Below are 19164 nucleotides of genomic sequence, written 5' to 3' on the forward strand. Positions count from 1 at the left end.
AGGTACAACTGCTCAATGTCCATTTTTGTTACATACAGTGCATTACATCATGAATATGAACTAATGGAGGGAATCTCCATGTGTTACTTGTTCAGGAGATACCCTAATTTCAGCCTGAAATGGAAGAAGGGGATCGCTCAGTTGAGCAGTCTGTTGAAGCTGAGGCACAAGGGGAAGCCCCAGCTTTACCAAATGTCGATGGGTCGTGACACAGCCCCACAAATGCCGCGATTCCACGATTCGCACAGCAGATGGCTGCGATGTTTCAACAAATGGCTGGGGGTATGCCTGCTCAAGCTCCACCCCAACCACCTGTGACACAACCACTGCCTCCAGCCAGACAGTATGATAAATTATTGAAGTATGGGGCTACAGAATTTAAGGGTACAGTGGACCCTTTAGAGGCAGAGCAATGGCTTGAAAGAATGGACAGAGTGTTTAAGAAACTGCACTGCCCAAATGAGCTGAAGTTTGAATATTCTGTGTCGCTACTGCAAGGGGAAGCGTATGATTGGTGGAAGACCATCCCCCATAGCTTGGCTGAACCACCAGTGCTGACCTGGGATGACTTCATCAGAGAGTTCAGACAGAAATAGATCCCAGATGCATATGTTGATCAGAAGTTACAAGAGTTTCTGAGTTTAAAACAAGGCAACAGATCAGTGGCAGAGTATGAGAGGGAGTTCTCCCACCTGAGTCACTATGCTGGGAGTCTCCTTACTACCAGCAAGGCAAGATGCAAGAGATTTGAGACGGGTTTGAAGCCCAGTTTAAGGATGCAAGTTGTGGGATTCAGACATAGTAATTTTTCAGAACTTATGTCTCAAGCACTTGAACTGGAGAGAATTGAATCAGAAGCAACCCCAGTGAAAGAAAAATCAGAAAAAGCTGAGAAATCAGAAAAAGACAAGGGGGAAAAATCAGTTGAACAGAGTTCTGGTGGTACCTCTGGAAAGAGAAAGAAGTTTAGTGGACCCAGCAGGGGTCGAGGTGGAAGATTTGGTAGGGGCCGATTCTCCGGACAGAGACCCCCTAAGTCTGGTCAGCAGTCGAGCAGGGGTTCACATTCTACCTGCCCCTGTGAGACTTGTGGCAAGATTCATGCGGGGGAATGCTATTGGGCCACTGGAGCCTGCTTTAACTGCGGAGGCAAGGGTCATTTAGTAAGAGACTGCATTAGTGCTCCGTCTCCAAGATATGGTCTAGCTCCTACTCTGCGAGGATCTATTGCAGTCCCGCTCCCGAGGTTCACGATGCATTGGCAGAGGAAGAGGCAGAGGTAGAGGCACTGCTTCAGCGATCAAGGCACGATTGGTCGATCAAGGCTGAGAGTGCGTCAGCCAGAGTCTACACAATGAGACAGCGAGAAGAGGCTGAGACTTCTGATGTTGTAGCTGGTACATTCTCTATCTCTGATCAAGAAGTATTTGTGTTGTTTGATCCGGGTTCAACCCATTCATATGTTAGTGCTAGCATAGTCAATTCACTTGCTATTCCATGTGTGCAAATGGGTTTTGAAGTGCTAGTAACTAGTCCGTTAGGACAAAAGGTTCGGGTCAACAGAATTTAGAGAGACTGTCCTTTGGTGATCCAAGGACATGTTTTCCTGTCAGACTTGATTGAAATGCCCTTCAGAGAGTATGATATCATCTTGGGCATGGATTGGTTAGCCAGGCATTACGCCATGATTGACTGTAGACTGAAGACAGTCACTTTTGGTCTTCCTTTGTACGGTGATGTGGTAATACATGGGGAGAGGCAATTACTGCTATCAAACATCATTTCGGCTGCACTAGCTAGAAGGATGATCAGAAAGGGGTGTGAAGCATACTTGGCACATGTGATAGACACCCAAGTGGGGAGTCCAACACTAAGGGACATCCCTACTGTATGTGACTTTCCAGATGTATTTCCTGATGAATTGCCAGGATTACCTCCAGAAAGAGAGGTGTAGTTTGAAATTGATGTTATGCCTGGTGTGGATCCAATCTCCATAACGCCATATAGAATGGCACCTGCAGAATTGAAAGAGTTGAAAGTGCAGTTGCAAGAATTACTTGACAAGGGCTTTATCCGCCCTAGTGTGTCACCTTGGGGAGCGCCAGTGTTGTTTGTTAAGAAGAAGGATGGCACTCTCCGCTTGTGTATTGATTATCGACAGTTGAATAAGGTGACAATAAAGAATAGATATCCATTGCCCCGCATTGATGACTTGTTTGATCAGTTGAGGTGCATTGTATTCTCCAAAATTGACCTGAGATCAGGTTATTATCAGTTGAAAGTACAAGAGCAAAGTATTCCTAAAACTGCCTTCAGAACCCGCTATGGCCATTATGAGTTTTTGGTTATGCCATTCAGGTTAACTAATGCTCCGGCTGCTTTTATGGATCTGATGAACACTATTTTCAGACCATACTTCGACCAGTTTATTGTGGTATTCATAGATGATATATTGGTCTATTCGAGGAATGCAGAAGAGCATGATAGACATCTGCGGATTGTACTGCAGACTTTGAGGGAGAAACAGTTATATGCCAAATTGTCGAAATGTGAATTTTGGCTGAAGGAAATATCCTTTTTGGGGCATGTAGTATCAGAAGAGGGCATCAAGGTAGATCCAAGTAAGATTGAAGCTGTCCTTAATTAGAGGCCACCCAGAAATGTCACAGAGATTCGTAGTTTTCTGGGTTTAGCTGGATACTACCGTAGATTTGTGAAGGGATTCTCCATGTTGGCATCTCCATTGACCAAGTTGCTTAGAAAAGATGTAAAATTTCAGTGGATGGATAAATGCCAACAGAGTTTTGATGAATTGAAGAGATGTTTGACTGAAGCTCCAGTCCTGACTTTACCTACTCCGGGTAAATAGTACACAGTTTATAGTGATGCTTCTCACAATGGGTTAGGTTGTGTATTGATGCAAGATTGAAATGTCATTGCCTATGCATCACGTCAGCTAAAACTGCATGAGAGGAATTATCCGACACATGATTTGGAGCTTGCAGCTATAGTGTTTGTTCTTAAGATCTGGAGACACTATTTTTATGGGGAAAAGTGTTACATCTACACAAATCATAAGAGTTTGAAGTATTTGGGCACTCAGAAAGAGCTGAATTTGAGACAGAGGAGATGGTTAGAGTTGATAAAAGACTATGATTGTCTGATAGACTATCAGCCAGGGAAAGCTAATGTTGTGGCTGATGCCTTAAATCGCAAGACTATGGCAAGTCTACGGGTTACTCCTTTGTCTTTGGTACATGAGTTGAGATCATTACATGCCAGCTTAGAGATTAATGATGATGGGCAGACAGCAGTTGCATGGCATGTACAGCCAGTGTTGATTGATCAGATTAGAATGGCCGCTCAGAATAATCAGAAGTATCAGAAGCTGTTGGAAGAAGTCCGACAGGGCAAGAAACCAGAATTCTCAATCAGAGATGATGGTCTACTGCTACACCAGGGCAGAATATGTGTTCCTAATGATGTTGAATTAAGGAAGATCATTTTGAAGGAAGCACATGAGTCTCCTTTTGCCATGCACCCTGGTGGCACAAAAATGTATAGATGGCTAAAGGAGCATTACTGGTGGATGGGTATGAAAAGAGATGTGCCAGAGTTTATTTCTAAATGCCTAACTTGTCAGCAAGTAAAGGCAGAGCATCAAGTACCCGCTGGGTTGTTACATCCACTACCAGTACCAGAATGGAAATGGGAAAGAATAACGATGGATTTTGTGATGGGACTTCCGAGGACACAGAAGAGTCATGATACAGTTTGGGTCATTGTTGACAGACTGACCAAGTCTGCTCATTTTCTGCCTGTACGGATGGATTACAGTTTAGAAAGATTGGCCAAGTTATACATTGATGAAATTATGAGACTGCATGGAGTGCCAGTATCCATTGTATCAGACAGAGATCCTAGGTTCACTTCTAGATTCTGGGGTAGTCTTCAAAGAGCCCTAGGAACTAGATTGAACTTCAGTACTGCATTCCACCCACAGACAGATGGCCAGTCTGAGAGGGTAATTCAGATCTTAGAGGACATGCTACGGGCTTGTGTGATTGAGTTTGAGGGCAGTTGGGATACACACTTGCCTTTGATTGAGTTTGCTTACAACAACAGCTATCAATCAAGCATTGGGATGCCTCCATATGAAGCTTTGTATGGCAGAAAATGTAGAACCCCATTGTGTTGGGATGACGTAGGTGAGAGAAAGATGATTGGACCCGAAATTGTTCAGCAAACTGAAGAGAAAATTAGGGTGATCAGAGATCAACTTAAGACTGCATCAGACCGTCAGAAGTCCTACATCGATTTGAAAAGAAGGGATATTGAGTATGCAGTGGGTGAGAAAGTTTTCCTCAAAGTTTCTCCTTGGAAGAGAATTATGAGATTTGGCAGAAAGGGGAAACTGAGTCCTCGTTTCATTGGGCCATATGAGGTTCTGGAAAGAGTGGGTCCTTTGGCATATCGGTTGGCACTACCTCCAGAGTTGGAGAAGATACATAATGTTTTCCATGTGTCTATGTTGAGGAGGTACCGATCAGACCCATCTCATGTACTACCAGTAGAGGAAATTGAAGTGAATCCAGACCTCACATATGAAGAAGAACCCATAGAGATTCTGGCTTATGAGGTGAAGCAGCTACGGAACAAGCAGATACCGTTGGTAAAAGTGCTGTGGAACCATCATTCGGGCCAGGAGGCTACTTGGGAACGAGAGCAGGACATGAGGAGACAGCACCCACAGCTGTTCAGAAATTGATACCAGGTAAAATTTCGAGACAAAATTTATTTTAAGGGGGGAGAATTGTAACACCCCTAATTGCATAGCCTGGTATATTTCACTGTTCCGGTGACCTGTGTCGGTCCGAACAATTAAGGAGATTAGAACCACACTCAAGACAACTAGAGAAGCTATAAACACAAATAATTAGTAATGTCCAATTAGTTAAGTATAAACAAGAAAAATAGAACATAAGAAGTTAAACGAGCCGAGAGTCACAGCGATGGGTGACCTTCTCGAGAAGGACTGCAAAGTCATTTTAAACTCAAATTTCGAACCATAAAATGTGACGCCGCAGTCCTTAGAACCCTTATAAACACAGTGGAAAAGAGAAAATCACGAAAAAGAACTGTTAAGCAAGTCAAATAATTAGGTCAGAGAGCTGGAAGAAATATGGAATTATTTACAAACCGGGTTGAACCGGCGAAGGGCAATTTGGTCAATTGACCCCGAGAGCTGACTCCTGACCTAACTGTCAAATAAAATCGGAGAAAAGAAAATTTCGGAATCGAGAATTAAATTAAAGAACTAATAGAAAAAAAAAAAAAGGAAATGAAAAAGGTGTAGGAAGATGACATCATGCATGATGCCATAAATCCTATAATTAATAAATTAAATTAAATTGATTTTTGGTCTTTCATAAGACATAAAAGGATGAAAAAGAAAAAGAAAATTTAAAAAGTTATTACATTATGCTTATCTCACCTTTATAACATCATAATTGATTTTTTTTATTTCCCACCAATATCGACCAAGTAAAAATTGTTTAAAGAAGACAAAGTAAAAAAAAAAAAAAAAGGAAATTTTTTTATTTTGCTCTTCTTCCTTACGTGAGTTCTCTTCCGCCTCACCCTCTCTTCCAATTTCCCCCATTAAAGCTTATGATTAAGCTTTTTAAACCCCAAATTACACCATAAATCTTTTGTAAAAAATAGTAGAAACCTCAAATTAAACATCAAGAGGAAGATTAGAAGGAGAATAATTGAAGAAAATTGAGAGAAATAGAAGATAAAATTCTGCTCACTTAAGGTTGGTATTCTTCCTTCATTCTCTCTTTGAATTTATGTGTAAGTAGTTAAGTTACACTTGTAATTAACAAATAAGTGAATAAAATCAGGCATGGTGGACCAAATAGAAATGTGGGCAGCTAGGGTTTAGGTTTGAGGGTGAATAATTTTGATACAAATTATGAATTAGTTAAGTATGAATGAGTGTATAAATTCCAAATATGCATGTAGAATTCAATAAATAAACTAAACATGGAAGTTAGGGTTTTGAGACCTAGGGTTTTGAGGCAAAAATTTGGAGAAATTTGTAAATGGTGTCGTTGACCTAATGTGAAGTGAAAAATGGTCATTTGTGACCTAATTAAGTGTGTTAGAAGTGTTTGAATCAAAGTCAAATTCGGATTGGGTATGCACCATGACCAAAAGTCAACTTTGAGGGACCAAAAATAGAATTTTACAAGTCCAATGGATATGGGACCAATTGGGGATGAAAATAGGCACTAAATTTCACAATTTTCATTTAGGAAGCCTGCCCAAAAAGTGACTAAAACCTAGTGAACAAAGTGGCCAAAGTCGGAAAATCGCAGGCTGCCTCTGCACAAACTGACCAAATGAACAGTGTTTGTTCATTTGGTCATAACTCGAGCTAGGTAGGTCAAAATGACCTGAAATTTTACCAGTAATTAGATAAGATATAGATCTAAAACTTTCATGAAGAATAGCAACCCAAATTATGCCATTAACCCAATCAAAATACTGAGTAAATTTGGTGACCTGAATCTGCAGAATTGTAGATTTGCCATTTAAACAGTAAAGTTTCAATGGCTATAACTCTCTCTAGAAAACTTTGATTTAGGCGATTCTTGAACCGATGGAAACCTAAGGCATAGTAGAACATTTCATATGAAGAAAGTTAGACCAAATTATGGACTTAACTTGATCAAATTACTGAATGAAGTTGGATCAACAAATCTGCAGAACCAAATTCTGCAGCATGAACAGTAAACGTAAATTGCTTATAACTTGAGCTACAAAACTCCAATTAGGGTGATTCAAAAAGGAGAATAAACTTAAGACAATAAGGAACATTTTCTATGAAGAAAGTTTTGCCAAATTCCAATAGTAAACTGACCAATGAAACAGTACAATTAAGGACACCAAAACTGAAAATTTGGCAATTTTGCCTAAAAGACCTAAGTTTTGAGAAAATGACCAAAACCAACAAGTTTGGTGACCAAAATGTGGTATGTGGGTAAAGTTGGAATTCCCATACCTATTAAGCCTTAGAAAGTCAATAATTTGACTTGAATAGTACAGTGAATAGTAACCCGAAACACAAAATTTCAAAAATATCGAATTTAGCACGTTAGAGCTAGGTAAAAGTAAAGTTAAATTTATTTTTGGATTTATGTTAAATTATGGTACTAAAACACTGTAAAATTGTGTGTTTCAGTTGAAAAGAATACCGGGAAAGAACCCGAGGAACCGAGTCAAGGCCAAGAGGCGACTCGCTTAAGGTTTGTGCACAACATCTCTATGCTTTAAAATTCATTGATAAAGTGAATGAAATATGCATTTTACTTTTGCCTTGAATTGTTGAAAGTTTATTATGACCTTATTTATGATGTTTTGATTTAAATTGTGAAAGTTATTGTGTATATTTGAAATGACAATGTTTAGCAAATTATTAAGATAAGTTTTGAAACCACAGTGTCATGACAACACCTCACTAGCACGACTAGTGGGGGTAATTCGTTTCGAATTTTGATTCCTTCTCTGGAGAAGTGTTGAGGTGTGCCAGTAGAAGAGGATGTGAATGGATATCCATATATTTGAGCTAGCTAGCCTTGTGATGTGATTTCTCTTTAGCCTCTGGCTATTGAGATTTTATTTATTTCGAATGGCATGATTTAACTGTGGGTTTTATGAAATGTGTTTTGATACTTTGAAATGAACTTGGTTCGCATTTAAAATCTCATAATGCATGATTTGTACTTAATTCTCATGTTCAGCCAAATTTTTGAATAAATGTGATTTAAGTTTTGCATAAAGATTATTTTAGTATGTTGTGCACCACTGAGTCCTAGTACTCAGCGATAGCTTATTCTTTGTCATGATTTAGAGACTAGAGGAGCAAGAGATCGAGTCAAGATTGAGGATCATTCAGCTTGAAGTCTTCGGGTATAATTTATACCCTAACTGTAAATATTTCTTTTGATGTATATATTGCACATAAATGTATGGACATGTAAAAAAATCGATCTTGAGCAGTTTGTATAAAATTTGTATAAAGTGGTAATATATATTGTAGTTTGAAATTCTCTTAATGTAAATTTTGTAATGATGTATCTAAATGGTTTTGTTTCTAATGAAATATGAATGGAACTATTTTATTTAATTTGAATGAAATGGATTGCTAGTATTTTGATGATCATTGGATAGTGGATTTGAAATTTGAAAGTTGATAAATGTGTTGAGAAATTGATTGAGATTGAGTATGAAATTGAAGCAGTTGTTGAGAAAAATTTTTAGAAGTGCTTTTTACAGGTATTTGAAGAATTGTTTTCTCAAAATACAGAGGGAACTCTGTCAAAATTTTTATAAAATTTGCGTAAAAATAAAATGGGCCAAAAATATTAACTAGTTTTAATTTTAACTAAATATTTTAAATACTTATTAGAAAATGCTCACCACTTATCAAAAATAAGAAAATTGTTTTAAAATCCCTTGTAGGGTACTTAATGAGTTATCGATAGGTGAAGTTCGGTAGTTCATTAGGTATTCTACGGGATCATGTTATGCCTTACAGAGGGGTAAGGTGTGACAGAAGTAGAGGCCCGTCTGGATTGAGCGACCCGACCACGAGCTGGGACCGAGGTTGCAGAAGGTTCAGGTCGTCCACTTGGCCTAATTACCTCAACTTCATCTGATGTCCACGAGATGTGAACGGAAGGGGGGCTAGCAGCTCTCTGACCTCAACGCCGCTCATTTTCAGGGAAAATAAAAGAAATTAACCAAGAAGAGAATCAAAACCCTTACCGGAATCTGATCGGTGCCGAAAAATTTGAAGAAACAAGAGAAAATGCTGGGATTGCTAAGAGAGGTTCTAAAAATGACATAAGGCAATGACTGAGTCACTTCACCCCTATTTATACCCGTCTGGGCATTAAATGATCGCGAAGTCCCAAGTGACGCATCGGTTAGCGAAATCGGGTTGTTTCCTTGACACGTCGCAAGAAGGTTCTAGAAAAGTATAAAAATCAAACAAATGAGAGTGGTTAAATGGAATAAATTTTCAGACTCAGGGATCGGCAAATAGTGACCAGATCGGATGCTTTTGTCAGAGATCGAAAAATAAATAATGCAATAATTAAATAATAACCTTCAAATAAAATTTCATTTCATTTCCAAAAGGTCGGATAACATCATTTGGGCGATCTCAAGAGATCGAATTACATCATTAAGGGAATCTTTAAAGATCGGATTACATCATTTGGGCGATCTCTAAAGATCAGCGCTACATCTTGCCTAGTAGTGGCTTATGTCAAAGCCTAGTCTTGTGGCTGAATCAAAAGATGTGTTTGATCAAAAAGCCAGCCGCAAGTATTAGATAGATGTGCAGCTCAGATAGGGTGACTATGACTCTCATGATGGTGAGCGGAGTCATCATCGATGTCATCGATCAGAACCAAGCTGCAGTCGGGACGCCCGATATGGTGAGGAGCCAAATGAACTTCAAGAGGCGGTCACTGACATTAAGATTGAAATTAGCAGTCCTCTTGCCCGAGATCGGTTTACCAATTATATCGGTAGACCAATACGAGATCGGCACGATCGTCACTTTCAATCTTGATCGGTAAATTAGTTCGGTTCCCTCACTGTCATTAGATGTTGTCTTCATGGTTCTTTGATCGCTGGGATCATAAATTTTCAAGCAAAGGGCGAAGAAAACAGTCAGAAAAAGATCAAAAGCAGTCACCATAATCAGAATTGTTGCCAGAGAAGCTAGAATTGGAGAAATGGAGAAGCTGGAGGAGGAGAAGTGAAGTATGAAGGGGATTTCTCGTTGGTATATATAGGGCTTGAGCATTTATTGCATGCAAAAACCGAAGCGTATGCATCGGTAACTGAAGAATTAATTGCTTTGACTAAGGCAGGTCAGATAACAAGAAAGATCTAGAATGGGAGAAATCGGGGAATGAGAAGGGACCTGATACTAGAGAGATCAGAAAAGGAGAGGGTCATGATAGGGAGATCGGAAGAAATAGAGATCGGAAAGCATGGAGGGATTAAAATAACTTTCAATCAACTCTCTTCATAATCAAAGCCAAGTTAGTTAAAGTGTTGCAGGTGGATCAAATCTTCACCGCACGCCTCAGTTGCAGAAATGCCTACCTAGCAGACAGACGCCAAAACAGTTATAGCAGTTCTGTACACCTCGATCTCCACCGTTGATCATACTTGTAAGGATAAACCCGGAGCCCTTAGATAAAAAAGTAGATGACAGGATCGGTGCTTTTCATTCCCAGCCCTCGGATCCATCTTGTAAGGTAAGACCCTGAGCCGTTGGATTAAGAGAAGAAAGGACGACTATTCTGAATGAAATCTCAACCCTCCATTTTGATTCTCTTTAATTCTTAGACATCGGATTATGTCCTTTTGAATCCAAACCCTCCGTCTCCCCAAGAGAGATCCTGACCCTTCATTAGGAGCACTCGTTCCCTATAAATACCTACATGCAATATTGTAGAAGGGACGGACAAAAAGGTGGTGGTGATTATAGTGGAAAGACTCTGAAATTTGATTCAGTCTTGCTACTTTGCCATTCTGAACTTTTGTAGTGTTGAGAAACTTTAGAAACCAGTTTTCTTAAGTATCTTCATCAAAGGATTTTTGAACCCTGAAATCTTCATTTTTAGTGCTTGTTCATTACTCTGTAGGATCATTTTCGTTCAGTTTCATCCTCACCGCCCTAATATCAATACATTACTCTCCAAGCTCAACTCTATTCCGACCTAATTCCCGTTACTTCAAGTAAGTACTAGTCTTTCGACTGTCAGCTTTCACCTCTGCAAGATTTGTGGATTCCAGAGTCATTCCTTCCGTCTCCTCAACTTCCCACAGGTAAGCGTCTAAACTATTATTTAGTCGAATACCCTTGTTTATTTTCTCCAGCTTTCTTTTGAAATTTCTTCTATATCCAATTACACTAAAATCTCAAAATAGATTGTCCAGGCCAACAGTTATTTCCTGTACCTTCTTTTATTTCATTTTCAAATTCCATTTATCGTCATTTAGTATTCATTTCTTCCAAGAGTAGACGTTCAATTCATAGGCGACTTATAAATACTCAAAAGAACGTAGGCAGGGGTATTTCGATATGAGAGTTTTCGAACAAATAAAAATGACAAAAAGATAGGTGTAACAAAAGGTCAAATAGTAGGTCAAACAAATAAGTTATGAGATCGGGCTACAAAATGAGCCCAGGAGATAATATAATAGAGCGGGAATCGAGATAGGATCGGATCCCAGACTAGTGATTAAAAGAGATCGGATATCGCCAATCAAAGAGTTCTGATAAGGCGATCACATAGGAGATCGGTGGGAAGTTCGGTCTTGCATCCACTCTCTAGTTATAAGGCTCAGTGGGTCAGGAAAAGCTTGACAGGGGTTTCTTGCGCCCTCGGTCACCAGAATCTTTAGTTCATAGTTCTTATAAAATGCAATTCCAATAAACACCTTAAGAGTTCGGGGGGAGAGTTCTTACCCGAACTCAATCTAATTTTTAACGTAACACATTAAGAGTTTGGGGGAGAGTCCTTACCCGAGCTCGGTTTAATTTAAAAAAAAAAAACCATAATATATTAAGAGGTAGGGGGAGAGTTCTTACCCGATTCTCAACCAAAATCTTAAAATATGTGGAGATCGGAGGAGAGTTCTTATTCGAGATCCTTCACTTAAAACTTTAAACCGAATACTTTAAGAGATCGGGGGAGAGTTCTTACCCAATTCTCAACCAAAATCTTAATAAAATATGTGGAGATCGGAGGAGAGTTCTTATCCAAGATCCTTCACTCAAACTTTAAGCATAATACTTTTATAGATCGGGAGAGAGTTCTTACCAGATTCTCAACCAAAATCTTAATAAAACATGTGGAGATCAGAAGAGAGTTCTTATCCGAGATCCTTCACTCAAACTTTAAGCATAATACTTTTAGAGATCGGGGGAGAGTTCTTACCCTATTCTCAATAAAAATTTTAATAAAATATGTGGAGATCGGAGGAGAGTTCTTATCCGAAATCCTTCACTCAAACTTAAACAGAATACTTTAAAAGATCGGGGGAGAGTTCTTACCCGATTCTGAGTCAAAAATCCTAATAAAATATGTGGAGATCGGAGGAGAGTTCTTATCCGAAATCTCTCGCTCAAACTCTTAACGAAAATACATTAAAGGATCAGGAGAAATTTTTTACCCAGATTCTTTTAACTAAAATCCAAATTAAAATATCACAACTTCAATATACAAAGTAATCCCTAAATAAAAATCCGCTACACGACTCCTACTCATTAAGGGTCATCTCAAGTACTAGTGTTCTTGGGCAGCCCTGAATAGTAAAATATCAAATATTCCTTTTATCCATACGAAGGACTAACATCGTCACTCCAACTCCCCCCCAATTACCAATTTTAATTTATGAAGAGCATAAAGTTAAATCTGCTTAGCCTCATTGAGGGATGAGGTGGGGTGCCTAATACCTTCCCCATCCGTATACGGACTCCGAATCTAGAATCTCTGTTTTCGAAGTGGTTTTTCCTTAAATTATCTTCATAAATGGTTTTCTTTAATTTCCCTCAAAATTAAAGTGGCGACTCCTCATCTTTCCCGCTTCGGTGAGTGGTCGTCCAGGCGACCGCAAATTACCTTGCGAAAGTCAGTTAAGTAATCAAAGGCAGTGCAAGCGTACCATGATTATTTGGAGCATTTGGGCTCGCTAGGAAAAGGGGTTTTGTGGATTGAATATAGCTCCACATAACTTGCATAACCAATGCTGCAGTACTCCACGATCTGTAACTTGCTGACTTTTGAATTGCATATACAGATTCTTGTTTAGATATATTTAGACCAATCAATGAGCATCTCATAAAATTTTGCATTATGTATTTTAGGAAATTTCCATGCCTGCATTTAATTAGGAAAGTGAATTAGTAATCATGCTTCAAAATCGATGATTTCTAATTCAGTGCTATTAAATCATCTTTACGACTATAAAGTTTTAAGTTCAAGCTCCAATCCAAGTCAAATTAAAAATCATGATTCAAAAATTATGCACTTCATATTCCAAACACCTTTGGCAACTGAGACGTCAGGGGATTACTTTTATTGTCAAGCTGTAAAGTTGTAGTGATTATGTATCCGCACAGCGACTCATTAAGGTCTTCAAGCTCCAGTCCTTTAACAGACAACAACTTGCCAGTTAATGTCCCAAAAACACTGTTGCAAGAGTTTTGCGATCGTCAGACGATTCTCATAGAAGTAGAAAAGTGAGAAGTCGCTACTTTGATTTTGAGGAAAATTAAAAAAAAAACGGGTTTTATTTTTGGAAAAGGTTTGACCACTTCTAAGTCTGAGATTCTAGGCTCTGGGTCCGTATACACATGGGGAAGGTGTTAGGTACCCCACATCGTCCCTCCACGAGGGCAAGTAGATTTAAACGATGTGCTCTTTATAACTTAAGACCGATAACCTTTGAGGCTTGAATTATGATGTTGGTTCCCGTTATTTATTAAATGAACATTTGATATTTCACTAGTCCGGGTTTCCCAAGAAAACAAGTAAATGGGAAACCCTAAAGTGAGTTAAGGTTATGTTAGTTTAATTTTGTTACATATTTATTAAATTCCTCCTTCTTTGAATTAGGACTCTAATTCCGGAGAGGTATTATTTGATCCCTAGAGATTCACAATCAATAAGGAGGACTCTCGGCTTACTCATTATTTACCTTATCATTAGCGTCTCAAATAATTGAAGGTGTGGTATGTGTAGTGAATATACATGAACCAATATGGGTATAGGTTTTCATTCCTTTTAATTATGACTCTAATTCAAAAGGGATGTGTTAACTATGACCTAGAGAATTCCCTTCACTAATGAGGACTCTCAGTTAATGAAGGAATATCTCATCATTGGTATAGTTATCTGTAAAACCTTTACCCGTATCATTTCATATTTAATATATGTGATGTTTTATTTGATTAAACCGAACTGAAGGAGGAGCTTCCTTAATAATATTAGCACGTGGACTTCAGGAGGGACTCTCCATTGAGGTCCCAAATATAAAGTTCGGAGTTCTTGGAGGGACTCTCCCAAGAATTGAACACCAAAATGTATTCGATAAATTTGTTGAAGAGTTTGTAGAATTTTATAAAAAGGGAAATAAGTGCTGAGATTTCAAGGAAAGGACTCTCTCCCGATCTCCCCTTTTTGCGCCAAATGAGTCTTTATAAAACATAAAACTGCGGGGATTCAAAGAAAGAAAGATCTTCCGAGCTCTCGTATTTATAAAAAACAAGCTTCATAAAGATATAAAACTATGGGAGTTCAAGAAAAGGACACTCTCCCGAACTCCCATATTTGTAAAGGATGAGTTTTATAACAGATAAAATTGTAGGGTTCGAGGAAAGAACTCTCTTCTAAACTCTCGTTAAATGATAGAAACAGTCGAAAAATGATGTAAAGGATAAAACAATTCCATATGTGAAATGTCTAATTGCCGGTTATTTTCGATCTCTTATTCTGTGAACTTTTTTCACTCTCTATGTTTTCGATCTCTTATTAGTTATCTGAACTCTCCATTGTCACTTGAACTTATGTCTAACCTTTTCGCTTTTATTGTTTCCGACCTCTCTAATCAAATCTAAACTCTTTATATTGAGCCAGACTTCATTATGTCAGACCTCTTTATTTCCATCATTCCCGACCTATCTCCAATCAAATCTGAACTCTCCATGTCAGCGCCCTCATTTTTACCTCGCTCCTCCCATTCGAACTCTTCAATATTCTTCCAAACGTCAAGTAATATTTATACCACCTGAACTCTTATTTTACTAAAAAAATAAAGAGAAGTATACTTTTGAAATGACATATGCATTACTGTAGCATGCAGAGAGTAATATTTGTGTGACAAACTAATTTATTCTAAAAGTTCAGCATGATTAGATGTTCTAAAAGTTCGAATTCTAGCCTATGTAACAAATATAGCCTAATTACATTCAATCGGAGGTAGGGCTATTGAGGAGTTTACCTGTAAGGATCTATCAAAGATAATGGGTGTGCTGCTGCTAATATCTCACGTTAAAAGGGATCGTAGGAGATGGGCCGACCAAGAGTGCCTTTTGAGATGCCGAAAGCGACTGGAATAAGACCTTGATGACGAACTAAGATTGGACCACTGAGGTATTGCACGAATCTATTGAAGAGAGGGACCAAAGAGTCAGGAGTTCTGGTAGCAAGATCCTTCAGAAAACTAGTTTCTAAAGTCCCTTAAAGACTAAGAACTTCAAAGCAATGGCCAAGAAGCTAAAGCAATACTTAAAATCAGAGATCCCCTCACCAAATACTAGCAACCAGAGACCCCTTCTACAGTAGCATTCAGATATTTATAGGAAATGGTGTCTTAAAATGGAGGGTCAGGATTCGAGTAGGAAAAGATAAAGAGTCTGGATTTAGAAGGACATAATCCAATGGCTCAGAATTAAAGAGGATCAAGATTGAGAGTTGAGATTTAGTTCAGAATTCTTTTGTCCTTTCTTCTCTAATCCAACGATTGGGGGTTTTGTCTTACAGAATGGATCCGAAGGCTGGGAATGAAAAGTGCCAAATCTGTTATTTACTTTTAATCTAATGGCCTAAAACCCATCCTTACAAGTGAGATCAATGGTGCGAATTAAGGCATACTAGGAGGCTTTAACCGCCTCGGATCCAATGGTTCAGGTTCGTCCTTACAAATGGGATGGATGATGAAGATTAGATTGTACCCCAAATGCTTTAACTAACTCAGATCTGACGGTGAGGGAAGTTAATCTTGCAGATCAAGGGTCATAACTGGAGGTAACTTTTGAACTCCTGATTCCCCAAACCTTCCGATCTTTATTGGCCATCTCTCGATCTACCCGATCTCTCATTATGGTTGGCAGCTCTGAGACCTTCTATTCTGATCTCTTAAACCAACTCTATCCACGTTCGATCTCTTCTCGTTTCTCGATCTCTTTCCTATCCCTCCTCTGTATTTGGTCTATATCGATGAACCTCGAATATCGGTGAAGCATTAAATCCTCCACTTACCGATGAGCCACTTTGGCTTCTACAGGCATTAAATGCCTAGGCCTATATTTACTAGGGGCAGTAGGCTACCATTCTCACGTTTCCACCTTTCCTTTTTCGATCAATTTTTGTCCTGTTTTTCCCCATGCCTTACCTTTCTGGTACTTTTTTTTTACTATGACAACCGCTTTGATCTTTTTTCGATTACTTCCTTTGCTTGTCACTTGAAAATGGATGACACCGATGGTTAGAGAATTATGAGAATGTTATCCAATGATGGCGAGGGAACCAGACTAAACGGCTGACCATGGTCCAAAATGACTATCACACCGATATCTGATCAGCCTATTGGTCCGAGTCAAAGACCGATCTTGGGTGAGGGGGCTGCTAATTTCAATCTTGATATCGATGATCGCCTCTTGAAGTTCATATGCCTCCTAACCATCTTAGGGGTCCCGATTGAGGCTTGGTTTGGTTGATGACATCGATGATGACAACGAGCTTTCCCTAGTCTTTACCATAGTTGACGAGAGCCACCTTCCCGATCTCCACGTATCTCTTGAATGGCATCTTGAGATCGGGAAGTGTCAAACTACAGAAACAAGGGTAGAACGTAGGGTAGAGTAGGTAGGAATATCTATAATTAATGATCGAGTTAGAGAGATCACCCAAATGATGTAATATGATCTTTTAGAAATGAAATGGACTTTTTATTTAAGCTTAATTCCATTTTAACTCTCTATTATGTTTTTATTTATTTATTATGTTTTATTATTTGCATGGTTCTGATTACCCTTCTAATCGGTTTCCTAGCCGATCTCTCTTGTCCAGACTCTCTTACCCGATCTCTAATCATAATCCTTTCAATCGAACTCTTTCGACCCCCCTTTATATTCGATCTCTAAACAAAATCCTTTTAGTCGACCTTACATGTCCGATCTCTCCCCCTCTGGAACCTTCTTTAGGCGTACATGGAGAGCTGTGATAACATTTAATTTTTCGCTTACCGATGTGACGCCTAGGGTCTTGCGAGCATTCAATGCTCGGATGAGTATAAATAGGGAGGGGCTAAGTTATTTTTGCACTTTGCTCTCTCTATTTTTTCAAGCCTCTTAAATGCTCTCTCTTAGTTTCCTTGACTTTTCTTATGCCGATTTGCAACCTGGTATTAGTTTGATCTTTTTTCGGTTAATTTTAACTTTATTACATGAAAATGAGTGCCACCGACGGTCAGAGAGTTACAAGCCCGCCCTCTATTCACTTCTCGTGGTCCTTAGAAGAGGATGATGAGGGTGGACTAAGTGGGCAATTCGATCTTGCTATAATTACCATTTCGACCACTAGTCAGCCTGCCGGGCCAATGCCAAGACAAGCTCCGGTTACGAGGAAGGAGAATCTACTTATGGACGAGCTCCCATCAAGCCTCAGGATATCTGATCTCGAGTTAATTAGCCTAGAGTTCAATCTTCCTATCGACTTTTTTGAGCTCATTAAGTGCCATGAAGATCTTCAAGCCGATCACTTCTTCGATGAAGTAGATCTGATTATAGTGCACAAAGAGCAATTAAAAGCCGGGTTATAGTTTCCTTTGGAAAAATTTTACAAAGACGTTCTAAAGTATCACCGAGTTAGCATAGCTCAAGTACATCCAAACTCCTAGCGGACTCTGGTAGCCTTTAGAGGTCTTTGCCGAGCCAAGGGACTGGAGCCCATAGTGAAGGTCTTCGTCGAACTTCATAGGCTTACTAGGCGAAAAGATGATGAATTCTGGTTCTTTCAAGCAAAATCGAACTGCAGGCTCTTCACTGATCTTGCTTCCTCACTAAAAAATTGGAAATATCGGTTCTTTATCCTTAGGAGTAAAGATCCCAGCTGTTTTGTGGGCATTCCCCGTAGCTGGAATTACCTGGTCCCAAAGCCAGAAAAGAAAATCACCCTGAATGAAGCCGAGGACACCAGGGTGAAGGAACTAAAAAGCTAGGCGACCACTCGCAAATACTCATGTTCAGACGTGATCCTTACAGAGCTGAAATAGTGGATAATGAGTTTGATCGCCCACGAGTTCATCGAGCTGTAACTCTCTGACCTTGGCCCCAGAACGAGTAAAACTCGAATCTTTGATCTCTTAGTCCTAGCGATCTTACTAACTTGCTTTTCTGTGGAGATATGGCGAGAGTTGAAGCTGTGAGAGAAGCTCGAAAGCAGAACAAGGAGCTCAGCAGGAAGGTACTAGAAATGAGAGAGCTGAAGCTCAGTAGAGAGCTTGAACTGAAGAGACGAGCTTCGAGGTTCAAATCCAAGAGCAACTGATCCCAGAGGTGCAAATCCTCACTGTGGAGCCTCCCACTCGATCTGAGCCTCCTTCTTGACTTCCGGTCTCCTTAGCTATAGAGGCTGGATCCTCAGGGCAGGGAGCTTCATTTGGGCAACCTCTCTCACAAGGTGCCAGAATACTACTCTAATCATTGGAGAAGAACAAATCGGTGCAGGGCAACCTTGACTTGGAAAAAGTATTGAGCACTACGATCTGCCTTCCTGAGGACCTGACCAGAAGGGCCCTGAAAGTATTAATGATTTTCTCAGTCTTTCAATGAGTTTGACCTCGGAAGCAATGGCGACCCAGCACGTGGTTAGAGAGAAGGTTTATCTTATGAAGAGGGAGATGTCAAAGATGTCCCAAGATGCAGCGGTAGTGCAGAACTAACTCTCTGCTGCAAATGCTCGAATCGTCGAACTGGAACAATAGGCAAAGTCTCATGAAGAGAGGGTAGCTCTGCTAGAGAAGGAACTTGACGATGTCCGAGTTAAGTTTTATGAGAAGATCCATTCGAAGGAGGAGGACGCTCTGATGAAGGAAGCTGGGGCTTATGTGAAAGCCCATGGTGATCTCCTGGCCGAGCTCACCAAGCGCTATCCCAATGAGAACTTCGCCTGGCTCGAGGAACTTACTTCGGGTGCTAATGCAAAGAGTAAGGGCAATCAATAGGGGGAGGAGGGAGTGACTGTTGAGAACGTACTTAAGGAGCGGGCTGAGGAAGACCCTCTC

This window comes from Hevea brasiliensis, chromosome 8 (genome assembly GCF_030052815.1).
Source record: "Hevea brasiliensis isolate MT/VB/25A 57/8 chromosome 8, ASM3005281v1, whole genome shotgun sequence".
In the NCBI taxonomy this organism is placed as follows: domain Eukaryota; kingdom Viridiplantae; phylum Streptophyta; class Magnoliopsida; order Malpighiales; family Euphorbiaceae; genus Hevea; species Hevea brasiliensis.